Genomic DNA, 18,015 nt, shown 5'->3' on the forward strand with positions numbered 1-18,015 from the left:
GCAGGGGGTGAATCAGAGCCCCTCCCCAACTTTGTGCCCCCACCAACCCCCTCCTCCTGGGGTGCTGAAGGAAACCAGGCTTGGCCTATGATGTGCATGGGCTCCAATCCATGCCCCTTTCCTCCAGCTCAGGCCGGGCAAGCTGGCAACTCATGCTGCTCTGTTCCTTTCCCCACCTCTCTTCTTTGCCCAGACTGAGCTGGGGGATGGTGGATCAAAGCCCTGCCCCATCCCACCTTGTGGACCCAGCCTGGCTCCCCCCAGCATCCCAGGTGGAGGGGAGGCCCTGAGGCAAGGCGGCTCTGATCCACATGCCGCTCACCCAGCTCAGGCTGGGCAAAGCCCAGCCAGCAGCAAACAGCTGCTCCTTTCCACCTCTTTGCTTTTCCCAGCAGCTGTGCACTGCTGGCTCAGCTTTGGCAAGCCTGAGCTGAAAGGGGGACAGATTGGAGCCCCCTCATCTTGCAAGCCCAACCCAGGTTCTGGGATGGGCGGGGAGGGGCTGAGGAGGGGGAAAGCTCCTCAGCTGGGGAATGGGGCAACTCTTTGGCTTGCTGCTCACCTGCAGGCAGGCTCAATTCCACCACCCCCAGCCCCAAAGGTGAACATCTATAGGAGGGGAGGGGCACTCTCTAACTCATGGTGCTTTATGTTTAAATGGTGCTTTATGTAAAGTTCCATGAGTTACAGCAAGGGCCTGAACATCTATCAGTGCCTCTTAGGTGCTCCCAGACTTTAGTTAAGCAGTTCTGGATGTTCTACCCACACTGTATCCTTGGCAATCCACACCCTTGATTATCAAAACAACTACTTTGTAAACTTTTAATGGTTAGTTTTGCATTCCAAAAATATTTTCTTGTTAAGCTTTAATATAATACTGTATCTCTTTCAATGTCTGATGCAGTAATTTTTAACTGTACTTTTTTATTTAGCTCTACTGGATTTAAAATCTACACTGTTAAGTTGGGTATGATTTAACGTTGTGCATAACGTGTCATTCCTCATAAGGTGCTGTAGCTTTGCTTTGCTATCTGAACAGCTTTGCAGTGGGTACCTTTCACAGGAGTTTGGATAGCTAAGGATGAACTCCTCTGGACTCCTAGCCCACCATCATGCCATAGTAACTTAGAGTTTTCTGAGGAAGAAAAATGTGTATTGAATCTTGAGTATTTCATTGATAGGATTCTCAGTCAAAAGCTGATATTTGCCACAGATTTGCCTTCTCTCTGCCATGTGCTTAAAGTACCTGAAGATCACTGTTGAGGGAAATAAGTATTTGACTACAGGGGGACTCTAATTTTATCCGTTGGACTCAGGATAGAGGGATTCAAATTCTAGCAAGAATGGGAAGTCAGCTTTGCTGTCTCAAGGATATCTATCACGTACTATATTATGGAAAAGATCTTTTGATAAACATTATGTATTTTGAGTTTCTGCACTTCCTTTCTATACTTCTCTAGGGATACAACTTACACCGCATAGGATAAAGAATATGCTGATACTTGCCACTGCCTGCCATTGTCACTGAGCTGTCAGGAAGATGTATGGAGCACTCCCTAAAGTTTTTTAGGAGTTGCCTCTTTGACTCATAAATGGGATTGGACCCATGGGATCTTTGGTGCCAAATATATGAGCTAGTATCACCTAACAAAGGAGCTCCTGTAGCAGGTAGCTGTAACCATGAACAATGTGTGCCCCCAGAGGTTGGTGGGGCAAGGTGACTGCCCACAGATGGTGGTGGGGGCATGCCAGTGGGGAGCTCTAGCAGGTAGCCACAGCAGTATCGACAGTGGGGAGGCGGGGGGAACTCCGACTGCCCGCAGGTGACACTGGCAGTGTCAACAGTGCTTCTTTCAGGGGGTGCACTGCCAATCTCAGGAGGTGCATGTGCACCCATGCGCACCCCTATGCATCTCCAATCACTGTAACATACTCTTATGGGAAGCCACAACAAAAGCCCCCACCCTCCTGGTGTGGGTAACACAGTCCCCTGATACACACCCCCCTCTCTCCCCTCCCTTGAAATTCTGTAGCTTGTTCCATCCCAACATAAGGACATGCCTTAAAGGAAGAAGGGATCCCAATATAGTGATGTGATAGCACATAAGAAGCAGGGCTGTGGAAGATCAGAATGCCCACTGAAGACTGTACCATTCCCTTACTAAGATACCCAACATTCAAGCATGCTTCTCTCTAGAACCAAGAGCAGAAACAGCTTTGTTAATCCTGCCTGTTTAAAAAAAAAAACCAAAATAAAGAAAAAACTCCCCCACATTTTCTGAACCCTGGAAGGAAACCGCCCATACACACTTTTTCCTTGGCTTCAAGATGAAAGTTGACAAAATAGTTTTTAACTGCTGTTCCTCTACTCAAATCTAAGAATAGATCATTATCATACAGCAAATTTTTTGTCCCCACCCCCACCCCAGTTGGCCTGTTTCAAATGGCATTCAGCTCCACAGAATAGATATAACTGTACAAAGATAAATTGTTGGGTAGGATTTCATCTGATCTCCACAAGAGCCAGATCCAAAGCCTACTCAAGACAGTGGAAACACTCCGTTAACTGACTTAATGTACTTTGGATCAGGCTAGGTTAATTTCTTGAAGCATAAAGAATGTTTTTATCAAGGATTCCTATTAATTGAGTAAATGTGCCATGTTTTATGCACCATGTTTTAGCATAAATGAGCACTCATTAAAACAGAGACATGTGAACTGTGTAGCACAAAATCTATATCCTCTCACATGTAAAGAAAAAGTACGTAAAAGTCAGGCAATAAATAAGGGTGAAAATACGTCCTCGCTGCTCAGTGTCTACAATAGAAAAGGAAGTTTTCTGCCTGGCCAGAGAGAATAGTATCTAAATCAACTCTGAGAAAAGAGCCAAATATTCTGCAAAGCTCCTGTTTCAGTGCTTTGTGATAAAAATATTGTATTCAGGAGTGAGCTACTGTTACCACTCAAAAAGATCCTGAATTATCATGCAATCAGTTCAGAGGAGCATTGGCTGTCACAAATACCTGTTCTACTGAACACTGTTCTTCCTTTTGGGTTAAAGGTTATCTCTTCCCAATTGCTGGCAGCTCTGGCATTCTGAATGATTATTGTATCATAGCAGCTATCTGTTCCGTGACCATATGAATGTGTAACTTCTTAGTCTCAGAATACATAAAAATGCATCCTTTGTGTTTTAACTATTCATATGTGTTCATATGCAAACACTTACCTTCATACTATAAGCCGTTTTGGTAAATGAGAAGAACTGTACTAACGAGGACTGTTTCACCAGCTTCTAAATGGCTTTTAGAACTGTCCTGTCACTTTTGCTTTCCATGAACATTTATGCAAACTAGCTTTGATCTCCACAGTGTTTGGTAGGTGATTGTGTTTAAACAAATACAAGCATTTACACTGAGCTAAGCTTAGTTTGTGTATGTGTTTTCATGTTGGAAGGATTTATCCAGACATTTTATTTATATCTATTATCCACAAGAAAAACACTCTAAAATAGCATTATTTCATAGTCTAGAACTCAAACAATAGGAAATGCTTGATTTAAGGTTGCCTATGCAATCCTAATTCTTACCCTTTATACATGTGTTGCAATATTAGGTACATAGTATGGCTGTCAATTAATCTCAGTTAACACACACAAGTAATGCATTAATTGGTTCTTGCATTAATTTTTTTACTGCATTAATCACACACATTGTTTTGGAGCCTGTGTCTTGGCTCTGCTCTGCTGCTTCCAGGCCACCCAGCGGGGCAGTAGTGGCTGTGCAGAGGACCGCAGGGCATTCTGGTCACAGGCTGCGGGCAGCTGCAGCGTGGCGCACACAGACACAGATACACATGGTGAGGGAGGGAGTGTGGTAAGGGCAGGAGTGAAGGCAGGGGGGGCGGGGAGCAGCTGCAGCCTGTATGTTGTGTGTAGAGCGGTACCACGCCAGTGAGTCAGTGGAGGGGGAGGGGTGGGAAGAGGGGTAAGGTGACAGACTGAGGCCTCCATGGTGAGGGAGGGAGTAGGCAAGGGCAGGCGCTGGGGTGAATGGGGCCCTGGGGCTGGGGTGGGTCATGGGATGGAGCATGGGGCTGAGGTGTGGCTCCCCACCTCTGCGCTCACCTCTGGGCAGTGGCAAAGTGTAGGGGGTGCATGCGAGTGCACATGCACCCCCTGAGAGCACCAGTGCACCCCCTGTCAGGCTGCACTCCCCATTTAGCCAGTGGGGAGGGGGGCAGGCGGGAACACCAGTGCCCCCCTGCAAGTGCCGGCTGGAGAGCAGGGCCACCAGCAAAGGTGGCTGTGCCACATCGAGAAGTGGCCGCGAGACTTCTGGAAGTGGCATGACCATTTTTTGGTGAGTGAGATTGGGAGCAGGGAACCCCCCGGTCAGCGCAATTGGCTGCCAGGAGACTCCACCCCCCCAGTCACTGACTCAAGAGGCACCAGTCACCCATGCCCCCAGGGGAGGCATGGGGGGGTGTGCCCCCCAGATTTGTGTGTGGGGCAGAGGCGGGGTGCCTGTTGTGGGCTGGGGCTCTGCACCCTGCTGCCTTTGCCCCAGGAGCTGCACATTGACTGCATGAGTGTCTCCTGTCCACCTGGTGGCAGGAGGTACAACATGGCGTCACACAGCTCCTGGGGCAAAGTCAGTAAGGCACAGAGGGGAAGCCTGCCCTTGCCCCATGCACATGCCCCCCATGCCTTCCCTAGGGGTGCATGCAGTGGTGGGGGACTGCACTCCCTTACCCCCATGGCCCTGAATGAGCCACCCATGGCTCCGTCCCATGGCCCACTCCGGCCTCACTATTCACCCCTGCCCTTGTCCCTGCCCCACTTCCTCCCTCACCATGGGGGCCTCGGTCTGCTCCCCCACCACTGACCCTTCACAGACTTACCTGCTGGGTGCTGTGTGTGTGTATGTCTCACTCCCAAACCACTGCCTCCTCTAGCCTTGCTGCTGTCCCTCACTCCTGACCCACAGTACCCCACATCCTACCAGGAAATGCAGGGATGCTCCCTCCCCAGGCTCCAAACCCCCTACACACACACCCAGCCCCACCACCTTTACAAATTCTCCCCCCCACACACACACACACGGCACCTACTCCCCAACAATACAAATTACCTGCATAATTTTGCAAATTTTTGAGTTTTTCTCTGCATAATTTTGAGTTTTTAAAAGTGCAATTTAAATCCCAACTAATTGGGATCAATTTTTAAATCATTTGACAGCCCTAGTACAGAGTCATATGCTATGCTACCTCTTAAGTGTTTTTGAAAAAGCTCAGACTGAAAAGATGGAATATGGGAATATGGAACCATCTTGTGTCATTGACAGGACTAGTAACTTTAGAATGAGTACACAAACATCATTAGCATTTGACTAAATAGAGTAGTGGTTCTCAACCTTTGTAGACTCAAGGCACCTCTTGTTAGATTCAAGACACTACTCGGTAAAAGCCAACTCTTAATTTTCACTCATGTGTTTTTACTATAGAAAAACAATAGAGCAATTCCTGTGTTGCAAAAAACTCAGAAAGACTGCAACAGGTCAGAATGTTTTTCATGCTATGGATTTCTGTTAGAAATATCTACTTTTATATTATGAATCATATTTTCACATCTCACAGTGCTCATACTACATGGCACCCCATGTTATCCTTGAAAGGATTTCAAGGCACCCTAGGGTTCAGTGGCGCCCTGATTGAGAATCACTGAAATAGAGTAAATGATAGTAGTTATCTGTTATCCCCTGTGTGGACTAGCCACTAGATGGCAACAAGATATGCTTTGTCAGTGGGTTTCAGAGCTTTCGCAGACAGCAGAAGAACGGTGAGACTCAGGACTTGCCTGTTCTGAGTTTCATATTCTGTAAAGTGGTTTGATCTTTGGTTTATAGACCTTTCTGCAGCATTTCCAAGCCTCACAGCCTGTCTCTGTTTCTCTGCAACCTTCTGTGCCTGGTCCCACTCTAGCTTCTATCTTGGTATTCCCATCTGCTACAACTCTTGGCTCCTGGCTCTGTTCACCTCTGGGCCTTTTCTACCTGTGTTCCTTTGCTGCTATTGGTGACAGCCAGCATCTCTGTCCACTTTTCCCTGCTTCTCACACCCTTTCCCCTTAGCAGTTGTCACCCCTCTTCATTGAAGTCAGGCAGTTCCCCTGTTTTTCTCTGCCTGGGTAACAGCAGGGAGGGAAATGAGCACACACGGTGCAGACAGTCTGACTGCCTTCAGTTTTGATGCCTCATGCCATGGTTTCTACAGCTACTACAAGGACTAAATGCAAGGACAGTTCTGGTCAGCCTTGGCAGCACCACTGTAGATCATGCTCATTTGATCTGTAGGGCTTGGACCACCCAGCTATCATGTAGGAACTCTCTGAGCCTAGAACATGCACAAAGCAAATACATCTTTGGAGAATTAGCCATCAAAGTCTCACCAACCTCTACTGAGATGTTTCAGGGGCTTATAATGGCCAAATTCTAGAAGATTTTTACAGAAATGGAAAGGACATGTTCTTGGTTCTGTTTCAAGACCCCTGTCAATTTCAAGCTCCTGCTCCAAAAATGGAGGCAGGAGACTATCGTAATAAACAGTTAGAGGACTTTTGTTTACAAGCACAAAGAATGTATCCGTATCTTCTTTGTTTATAAAAGCAGCCAAACTCATTTTAACTACACTTTTATAAAAGGTCAAACATTCTGGAATATTCATTCATGGAATATTTCAGCCAGAACTGCTGTAGTCTGGCAATGTTATAAGCGACTACAAATAGGGTCTTATAATAGGAGGTGTCAAGCTACCTTAACTATAAGGTCCACCTGATCCGCCCATAATAAAATAGCTCAGTATATTTGACAGCAGCTGTTAGGATGGGAAAGGTGTTGGGAAACACTGGCCACATCTACATGTTCATTAATGCACTATGCCTACTGAACATTAAATTTAGTAATTGCAAAATGCCAAATAAATAAATGCTCAGTAGGCTGCTCTACTACACATTAGCGCAATCCCATGCACTAATGCTCAGTAGACTAATACTACTGCACTTTAGCCTAAATAGCATGGTTTTGCCATGATGTTATAATGCACTCAGTCTACTGAGCATTAAGTGTCTCATGTTGACATGCCCATTGGGTTTCTAAAGTGCAATAAATATATATAACACCACCACCACAGGCAATGAGGAGTGAAAGGAAGGTTGGTGAAAATTGTGTTATATTTATAAAATGTGCACATTGGGAGAAAAATTCAAATAGTTAAATTCAGGAGATAAATTGCTTAGAATTTGTAATTCAACCAATCCTACAGGAACATAAGTAAACATACAGCTATCCAGCTAAATGTTATAACATGCAAAGTAAAATGAGAGGTTCCAGTTGGTAAATATCTACAAGTAGTAGATGGTAAAGCATTTATTCCAAAAGGTGCAAACCTTTACCATACGATTAATTTTAAACATTTGAGTAGTCCAACTGGCCATGAAGATCAGATTCTTATCTGGTATAGCAGGATAACTTGTTAGGAGATATCAGAACTGGTTAAAAAAGAATAGAAAATGTTATGAAAAATGACAAAAAATTTTGATGAGTTGTTTGGAAAATACTTTTTGTTTTCTTCCCCCCAGATCTGTAAATAAACTAATATTATTGTAGCACAAAACAGCAACGTACTTAGCCATATGAGCGAGACCTGGGGGCTACGATCAACTGGAACATGAATACGAGCCAGCAGTGCGATGAGGTCGCTAGGAAAGCAAATAGAGCTGTGGCATGCATTAGACAATGTGTGTCCAGTAGATCCAGGGAGGTGTTCCTTCCTCTCTATTCAGCACTGGTGAGGCCTCAGCTGGAGTACTGTGTCCAGTTTTGGGCACTGCACTTCAAGAGGGACATGAATAAGCTCAAGAGGGTACAAAAAGGGCCACCCACACTGTTAAAGGCATGGAAGATAAGTTCTATGAGGAGAGACGCAAGGAACTGGACTGGTTCAGCCTGAGTAAGAGAAGGCTGAGAGGTGACCTGATGGCCGCCTACAAATACATCAGGGGAGAACACAAAGATCTGAAAGAGCAACTCTTCAGAAAAGCACCTCAAGGGAGGACGAAGACAAATGGACAAAAGCTTATAGAGGACAAATTCAGGCTAGATATGAAGAAGAAACTTTTCTCCATAAGGGTCGCTAGAATCTGGAACACACTTCCACCAGAGGTGGTTCAGTCACCATCATTGGAGGTGTTCAAAAAGAGGCTGGACAGACACCTTGCTGAGCTTGTCACCAATAACTTCCTGTCCACAGCAGGGGACCGGACTTGATGATCATACTGGTCCCTTCCGGTTCTACAATTCTATGATTCTATATGTAAGTTTTTACATGTTTTGTAATTTATTGTTGTTGAACATTTTGGTAAAAATGGTCTAGCCTTCAGGGAGTATGAGGATAGGTAGAAAAATACTTGTTCCCCATTATGCACAAAGGAAAGAAAATCTGACTTTTTATTTAATAACTGTTGCAATGGAATAGTTTAGAGGACAAAGTTGAAATTTGGCATGGGAACTGTCCTGCTGAGAAGTGTGGTTAACTGTTTTGCTGAAAATTGGTTTTGACTTGACTGTGCTATTAACAAGTGAAGTTTGCTGTAATGGTTAAATGGTAAGGGAATTCTGTATTATCTGATAAATAATAGGTCTAATAGTCTAATATATAATCTATATAGCACAATATCTAGAATAGTACCTATAGTCTAATATAACTGTTGACTATACTGTAATGCATATATGCAAAGGGCTGAATTGAAAATAACATATTTTCCCTATAGTTTCCTAAATTTGAGTCCTTAATACTGCAATTGTAACATACTTTTTGTATGGATTGTGGTAAGAGGTGCTCATAAGTAAAAGAAAATACTTTGTATTTTTCATTTTTATTCCTGTTTCCCACATTGAAATTTGAATTTTTGCTACAATTTTGAAATATATTACTGACACCATTATAGGTAGAGGTGCCTGCAAATATTCAGTGGAGATATGACTTTCCTATTGTAGTTTTATGAGAATAGGCTTGGTGCAGACTGTGTAGACTGAAATTAAAATAATTAAAAGCATACTTCATCTTTTGACTTTAAAAAGATGTGTTAAAACAGATGTGCTGCTGAAGTCAAGAGGTATACCACGGAAGGATTTGGCACTGCATTCTCCAGGCTTTATAGTGACACTTCTCATGTTAATTTGCTGTATTATAAAGTATCCAGGAAAGGACAAACTGTACAAGCTGCAGAAACAAGAAATCAGGAGAGCAGAATAGAGCGAGCCCCTCATGTACATTTAGGAGAGACTCCTTAATGACTATGTGTTTTACAAACTACACCATATCTTAATATATGCAGCCTTCTCCCCTCCCCTGTGCATCTCTTGTGGTGTGTAAGAGAGAAATCCCCATGTTTGTGGGACCTCAAGAAGAGGTCTGACTAGGCACCCTAGGCAAAGATGACCAAGAACAGGAGTGGGCAGGGTGCCAAAGGCTGAAAAGTCTTTTGTTCCTGCACATGGGCAGCTGCTGTCATACAACACAGGCTCCCCAGGGCCCCCCACAAAACAGTGCCCAGGGCTATTGCCCCACTTATGCACCCCTAGTTACACCGGTGAACTCAAGGGCTGCATTTGCAATGGGGTTGTGCATGGGCTACACAAGGAGAAAGATTTTGAATCACTCCTGTGCAACCTGCCTCAGCGTGACCCACACTGTGCCTGCAGAAAAGGTTTAAAGTTAAAAAACATGATTATAAATCATAAAACAAGTTATGAAACACAAGCACACTCTACCTCAAAAGAAGCCAGCAGTTGGAGTGGAAATATGCAGTCCTATTTTCACATCTTCCACCTGAACTGCCTTTCCACAGTGCTGCCTTATTTTTACTTTCTTTCAGTGGGATGAAAGCTGTACAGATACTAGCCCACACTACCCTGTCCATGAATACTCCAGAGGAGAAAAAAGAATCAAAGGATTATTATCAGAACAAAGAGAGACAGCATGTCTCCCAAAGCCACAGAGATAAATGTGCAAGCTGGGAGGGAAGTTAGGCAAAGCAGAGTCACCCTGTCAACAGTCTTTATCGGATATTTCACATTCACAGAAAATATAAGGAGCTCCCTTATGTCTGTTTAAAATTTAAAAAAGGAAAAGGAAATATCTTTCAAAATAAGCCAGGTGGGTGGGTTCTATACTACTTCACTCCTCTGCCCCACTATGGCAAAACTGCAATGCCACCCCTTATTCACACTGAGTAGATCTTTCCATTGACTACTGTTTCTACTTAGCATAAGTAAAGGAAGCAGAATATGGATTGAGCCTCTTCTGACCAAACGTTTTCACTGATCTTTAAAAAAAAACAGCCCCTCACCCATCTTTAAGGATTGTCGTATCCATGTCATGTTGATTTTGTTTAGTAAGGTAAAACATTAGTATGGTTAACTAAACAACAGGGCTCTGTTCTTCAACAAACAAATTCAACCCAAACTCTCAAAGCTGTACAGTCCACCCATCCAGATCTGAATTAACACGCTGCATACATAGTCCATTCTATGGTGCATCTGATGTGCAAATCACACATCAATGAATTTAGCATCTTCAGGGCCCTGTGACATAACTAAGCAGTTTAACCTGGTTACATATATAAAGAACAAAAGCACATAGACATTAAGATGTCCATTTTAAATTTTGAGTGAGTGCCTCAGTTTTCAGGTGCTAAATGTGAAAATCCCCCAAAAAGGAAGGCACCCAAAAATCAGTAGCCTCTTTAGCAAATGTGGCTTCATGTAATTTGATCACGGTCATATCCAAGAGCCAGTAAAGGGAAATTGATCTCCTACACTTCCTTTACCACAATATCATCCTTCCTCTATAATTGCCTGAAACAAAACCCAGAGCCTCATTACCCTGACCTTTTAAGTTATTTGTAGTCTAGATTGTGATGTTTTAGCCTGTTTCTCTACTACCAGGAAAGACCATTCTTAATTTTGATCAGATCATGCAAAATTCTCTTCCAAAGCTTTTAAGGTACTCTTAGTTGTCATCATAAATGCATGTGTTTTTAAATTAAACAAACAAGTTGAAATGGTTGATACATTTTTCTTGGCTTTTATTTACCCTTTGATCTCAATCTCAATTTAAAAAGAAAAATAGAAATCACAGCTGTCTAATTGAAGTTCTGCGTCTTACTGCATCCTAGGACAGGTATAAGTTCATAGACTTTTACATCATAAGATCCTCCCGTGTCATATTTTATAACAAAGAGCATAACATTTCATCCAGTTACTTTTCTATTAAACCCAATTCTAATCTTGCAAAAGCCTTAGTCTGTCTGTCCATAATGCTTTATTCGCAATCTGATTGGTTGTCTGAAAGAACCATAGTGCTCCAAGAGCATTCTGGACAGGAGGCAGCGGTGGAGCACTGCCATGATGGTGGGGATGGGAGGGTGGGGCGTGGGCGAGGCCAGCACTGCTGGGCTCACCCCACCCCAGCCCTGCTCCCTGGAGGTGACAGCGATGGCATTGGGGGTCGAGGCAGTGACAGCAGTGGGTGGAGTAAGCCCAGACCCCAAAAGGCAGTGGCAGGAGATGGGGGGCATCTCTCTGGGCCCCAGGCCTGATGCAACAAGGGGAGAGAGGGGAGGAATGGGCCCAGGCCCAGCATGGTGTGGGGGAGGAGCAGGCCTGGGCCTGACATGGTGGGGGGAGGGGAGGAGTGGTCTGGGGCCTAATACGGCAGAGAGAGGAAAGGAGGAGCGGGCCCAGGCCTGATGCAGCGGGGGAGAGGGGGGAGTGGGGCTGAACCCCAAGTGGCAGGGGTGGAGAGGGAGAATAGGCCTGGACGGTGGGGGGGTGGGGGGCAGACACAGGGCTCCATCCCCACCCCCATCATTCTTAACAGGCAATTTGCTAATAATTTATATTTGACATATTCCTTGGATATTTCAGCTCCTATGTCTTTACCTTATTATCATTTCAATTACCCTGTAAATTTTACTACATATCTTTCTACCTATCAGCCTCACTTCACATTAACCAATATATAGGCAGAAGGAAGGTGGCACCTTAGAGCATCTTTACATGTGCTCTGAAGGGGAGTGAGTTTTAATTGGAGCAGCTCTGAGAGCCAGTCTAATTAAAGTGCCTGCAGTGTCTTGTGTATTCAGCATCCCTGTGCTTCAAAATGGCAGCAAGGTCACTTTAACTAAAGCTTGTTGAATGAGCTTTAGTTAGGGCCCCTGCCCACCATTTTGAAGTGTGGGGATGCTAAATACACAAGACATGGAGGCTGCTCCAGCTGACTCAATTTAATTGAGTCTGCTCCATCACACTGTAATTGCAGTGCATCAGCGCAGCAATCCCAAATGTCTACAGCCCCCCTTTGAGACTAGTTCAGAGAAGCATGAGCTTTCACAGGCAGCAACCTACTTCATCATATGCTCTGAATGGAAAGAAAGGGTTTTATATAGAAGGGGAAGGGACAGAAGAATGATATGCTGCTGAGAGGACAGAGGTAAAAAATAAATTGACTGGATCAACTGAGATGAACAAGGCACTTAACACCTTGATAGACACTGAACTTAACAGCTAGTCTGTGTAATGGGATAAGAATCCAAAATCACTGCCAAGATGACGGTGAACACAATCCAGCCTCTAGATGATGTCTTTATCCACAATTTAATGTTCAAGTTGTTATTTAAAGTTCTGTTGTTTAAGGATAGCTACACTGAGGTCAGTGATGAAATGGCCAGAGAGGTTGAAGTGTTCTGTCACAGGCTTTTGTACATTTCTGGAACTGATGTCAAATTGCTGTCTGTGCATTCTTTTATGCAGGGATAGCCCTATCTGGCTTATGTAGACAGCAGAGGGGCACTCTAACCAAGTGATGGGGTATATGATGTCGGTAGAGAAGCATGTAACCAAACCCTGGATATTATAATTCACATTGTTTGGCCCAGTGATGATGTGCTCTGTTGTGATGAGGGGTACAGTGGAATCTGAGTTTGTAGCAAGTAGAGGTGAAAAGGTTCATTGGATCAGCACTGATTATAAAAAAAAATTTCTGTATCAAAAATCAGCCCAATACAGCTAATTAATTTGTCTAATAAGTGCCTGTGCATGCATGCATGCAGATGCAGCATAGCGTGTAGGCGGGGAGAAGCACAGCCGGCAGCATGGAGAGCTGCATGCAGCTGGTAAGTCTGGTGTGATGGAAGGGGAGTGGGGAGGGAAGGGCTGTGAGGGGGCAGATCAAGGCCCCAGGGAGAGAGGGAGGTTGTGGGGTTGGGGTTGGGGCAGGAGCAGGGGCTGAGGCACAGGGGCTGCCCAGCTGGGGTGGGACAAGCATGGGACAGAGCCACAAGTGGCTCATGTGGAGGGTGTGAGGGGTGTGCCCTCTGAATCTGCATGTCATGGGGCAGGCTGCAGCTGTGTGCCAGGGCTGAGGCAAGCACAGGATGGGGCCATGGGAAGGGAGGCGGGGAGGCTCCTGCTGCTATGCCCACCATTCATCCAGGTGAGTATGGGGTGGGGGCGGCTGTGTGCTCCTAGATCTGCCCAGCTGGGAAGAGCCCAGTGCAGCTTTAGCCCCAGCCCTCCCTGTGCAGATGTGGGGGCACATGCCTCCCCCCCATGCCCTCCTGGATGAGTGGCAGGAGCGACAGTGGGAGCCCCCAGATGAACACTGAATGAGTCCCTCCCTTCCCATGCCCCCGTCACATGTCTGCCCTGGCCCTGGCCCCAGCCCACAGCTGAAGCCTGCCCCATACCACATAGATCCAGGGGGCACACACAACTCCCCCCTACCCCCCTGGATGAGCCGCTTGTGACTCTGTCCCACACCCCTCCCCTCCCTGGCTGGGCAGCCCCTGCCCCAGCTTCACTCCTTCCCTCACCACAGAGGCCTTAATCTGCCCCCCCCCCACCTCTTTCCACCCCGCTTCTACCACACCAGACTTATCAGCTGGACACAGCTCTTTAAGCTGAAGAGCTGCATATCGGAAATTGGATCGGTATTGGCTGATATGCCTCCTTAAAAATCAACTATTGGTCTTGGCCCCAAAAGTCTCTATTGGTGCACCCCTAGTAGCAAGACATGGGGGCTTGGTAAGAATTGAAGTTAGGTAGTCTGTTGTTGGGGTGATGTTGTATGAGGTTGGTATGGGCTGCTTAAGCCAGAACAGGTCTTCCCCACAAATTTAGATGTTGGAGGTTACTAATAATCACTGCTTGCAGACGTTAGCACCCCCACCTTCACCCCTGCAGAAAAAATGCACTTTACTGAAAGAATCAGTGTATTACATCAACCTAGCTCTGCAGTGTCTGTAAAGATCAGGCACTTCAGCAGGGCTTTTTGGCACTTTTAGCTAAAGCCGAATCACCTATTAGATAAAAGCATCCTGTCCTTGGCCCATAACCTTGTTGTGGTGGGGAGGCTTGTGTGTTCCAATGACCCTCAGAGCTATGTTGTCTGGAGTCTTGTACTCCCAGTAGGGTCTCCCCTGGTGAACAGGTTTGAGGTGAGGTACCAGACTAAGCATGGCCCAAACTCCTGAAGACCCCAATGGCAGAACAGGGGTACTTGAGAATCTGCTGGTTCTCCATAGCTGTGAAGGCAAATGAGGGCTGCAGCAGGATGGAGGTCTCTGATTGTCTTGGACATCCTTGCCACTGGGTTTAGGATCCTTCCTGTCAAGTGTGTGTGGCTGTTGCTTGCACACTGGCTTCCCCACATTAAAAGATGACAAGCACAGGCCTCTGCCAGGGATATTAACATCTCCCACAAACCAAGTCCTGTGGTGATGGATGAGTGGCAGTGGGGACAGGAACAGTGATCTCTCTAGTCACAAATTTACATGTAGGCAGTAGTCATGTGATGGTCATTTTGCACTTACTGAGACAGAAGTACAACTTAGCAGCTGCATCCATAACTAAGCAGTCCTCTTTAGGATTCCCCTCTGCTCACCCTGAATATGGAAGGGGCTAGAAAAGGTGCTTTAAACATAGGTTGTCTCAAACCCTCCTGGCTGGATTTCTACATCCAGTGGGGTCACTTTCCTGTACTGGAATTTGCCACATGGAATGTGTACATTCTCATGGACTCCCTGAACAGTGATTGTCCTGAAAGAAGAATCGCTATAGTAGCTAGAGAACTTGCAAGATATATCGATCTTGCTGCCCTAAGCAAGACCCGCTGCACAAATGACGGCCAGCTGAAAGGAGGAGGAGGTGGCTACACCTTTTTTTGGAAAGGACAGTCACCTGAAGAGAGGCACATTCATGGGGTTAGCTTTGCAAATGTGCAGAGCATGACTTGCTCAACATGAATACTATCTTCAGACAGAGTGACAAATATAAGACCAGTTGGAAACACCCATGCTCCAATCACTGGCACCTTCTTGACTATATTATTGTCAGAACCCATGATCATGCCAATGTCCATATTACCCAAGTCCTAAGAGGTGCAGATGACTGTTGGATGGACCACCACTTAGTCAAGTCAATGGACATTATGGACATGCAGCTTGCAACACAACACTGTAAACAACTGAAAGGAATACAGAATACATTTAACATCAAGGCACTCCAAAACGAAGCTAGATATGAGGCTCTTCAGCAATGCCATACTGAGAGGCTCTCTGACCTACCTGATGACATCAAGGACATCTGGACACATTGGGAGAAACTTAAGAATGTTATTGACAAGGCATGTGCTGAATCAATTGGATATTCCACTTACTGTCACCAAGATTGGTTTGATGAGAATAATGAAGAAATCCTAGCACTTATCCATCAGAAGAGAATCACATCCTACAGTTGGCAAAATGAACCCTCCAATCAGCACAAACAAGAGACTTACCACTGGTTTAAGGCTGTAGTTCAGAGGAGGCTATGGGACATCAAGAACCAGTGGTGGCAAGCCAAGGCCATGGAGATCCAGAGTTTCACTGATCAACATGACATGAGAAGCTTTTTTTAAGCAATAAAAGCCACCCATGGGTCAATCCTATTGCAATCCCAGAATGGCTTCACACTTATCATAGAGAGTGTATCCGTCAAACAATGCTGGAAGGAGCACTTCAAGATTTTACTCAACCATGAATCTGAGGTTGCAGCTGCCACCATTGAGTCCATACCTCACACCCAGTAGTAAAATCTCTTGCTGATTTACTATCCTTCAAGGAAGTCTGGTATGCCATCACTCAGGCGAAGAACAATAAGGTGCCAGGACCAGATGGTATTGCCGCAGAGGCCTTCAAAGCTGGTGGAACAGCACTAGTGCAAAACTTCATCAACTTTCATCAAAATATGAGTTAACAAGGAAACTTCACCTTACTTAAAGAATGTCAATAGTGACCATCTTCAAGAAAGGAGACAAGTCAGTATGTGGGAACTACCAAAGCATTGCCATCCTCTCCGTTGCCAAAGACTCTTACTCACATCCTTCTGAATCACCTCCTCCTCTCCCTTCCAGAATCCCCGTGTGGCTTTAGACCATCACAGTACCACTGACATATTTTTGGTTGCATGATAGATCCAGGAGAAGTGTAGAGAGCAACACTAGAAGCTGTTTATGGCATTCATTGATTTAACTAAGGCCTTCGACTCCATCAATTGCAAAGTCTTATGGAAGGTGTTGGCTAGATTTGGTTGTCCACTGCAGTTCAGCAGCATCCTCAGGCTACTCCATGGTGGGATAACCACCACAATCCTTTGCAGTAGATCAGAGACAGATCCGTACTGGTGTCAAGCAGGGCTGCGTCATTGCCTCAACCCTTTTCTCCATCTATTTTGCTGTGATTTTGATTCTCATCCATGACCACCTTCCACACAAAATTAGGGTTGAGTATCAAATGGATGGTCAGCTTTTCAACCTGTGGTGACTTCATAGCAAAACAAGTTACCAAGACTGGCATCACCAACCTTCAGTACACTAACAAAAGTGTTAATCTCGTGCACACTGAGACCAATCTGCAGTCCACCCTTGACCTTTTTTCAGATGCCTATCATAGCCTGGGACTCTCCCTTTATATTGGAAATCCAAAGGTACTCCATCAGTCTGCCCCAGTACAAGCTGTTTCCCTCTCCCTACAAATTACAATTGGTAGAGAACCCCTGGAAAATGTTGATCATTTCCTATACCTTGACAGCTACCTGTCCCAGTCATGTGCCCCAGGGCTCCCTGTGCCTGCAGGCTTTTAGGGGCCTGAGACTGGGGTTGCCAGAGTCAGCCCAGCCCTGGGACAGGAGAGGCTCCCAGCCCTGGAGCCCTGGGGCTAGGCTGAGACTAGCCCCCTAGTGGTGGGGCTGACTGGGAGCAAATTTGCTCCTAGTTGGCATCTACAAGTGCATTACTACATTGTAACTACTCGCAAGTAAATTTGTGACTTGTATTTGCAGGTAGCAAATTTATTTGTGAGTAATGATTTTAACTGTGCAGTAAGTGTGTGCACATGTAGACGTGCATGCTTACTGTGCAGTAAACTACGCTACTATATACTCAAGCATCTCATGCAGCATGTGTTAGTACTTTTGACAGAGCTAATGTGACTCACTAAGGCAGCTGTATTACTTCGTGTTCAAAAGGTAACGTGATAGAGCACAGTATGTCAACCTACTGCTTACATTTTTTTTCTAGAGGGGGTGGGGGGCAAAGGAACTAGGTATCTCTTTTCAGCCCAGCTTTAAAATTTCTATAGCCCACTTCCACTACTCCAGTGGAGCAGTCCTACAGGTATTTCATACAGTGTAATAAAGCCTTGCCAACCAACAATGTGAAAAACTTGGGGCAAGTAAAATGAAGTGAAATAAATGGAAATATGCCCTATTTACACCATTGTAAAGGAATAGATTTGGATCGTGATTGTTTTGGAAGTTTGTAAATAATTACGTATTGGCTTGAGGAATAATAAGAAAATGTGGTCAGTTGTGATTGCACTCGAATCCTTCTATTATGCTTTTGGATAAAGGCATTCCT

The sequence above is a fragment of the Alligator sinensis genome, unplaced genomic scaffold, assembly GCF_000455745.1.
Source record: "Alligator sinensis unplaced genomic scaffold, ASM45574v1 scaffold173_1, whole genome shotgun sequence".
Taxonomy (NCBI): domain Eukaryota; kingdom Metazoa; phylum Chordata; order Crocodylia; family Alligatoridae; genus Alligator; species Alligator sinensis.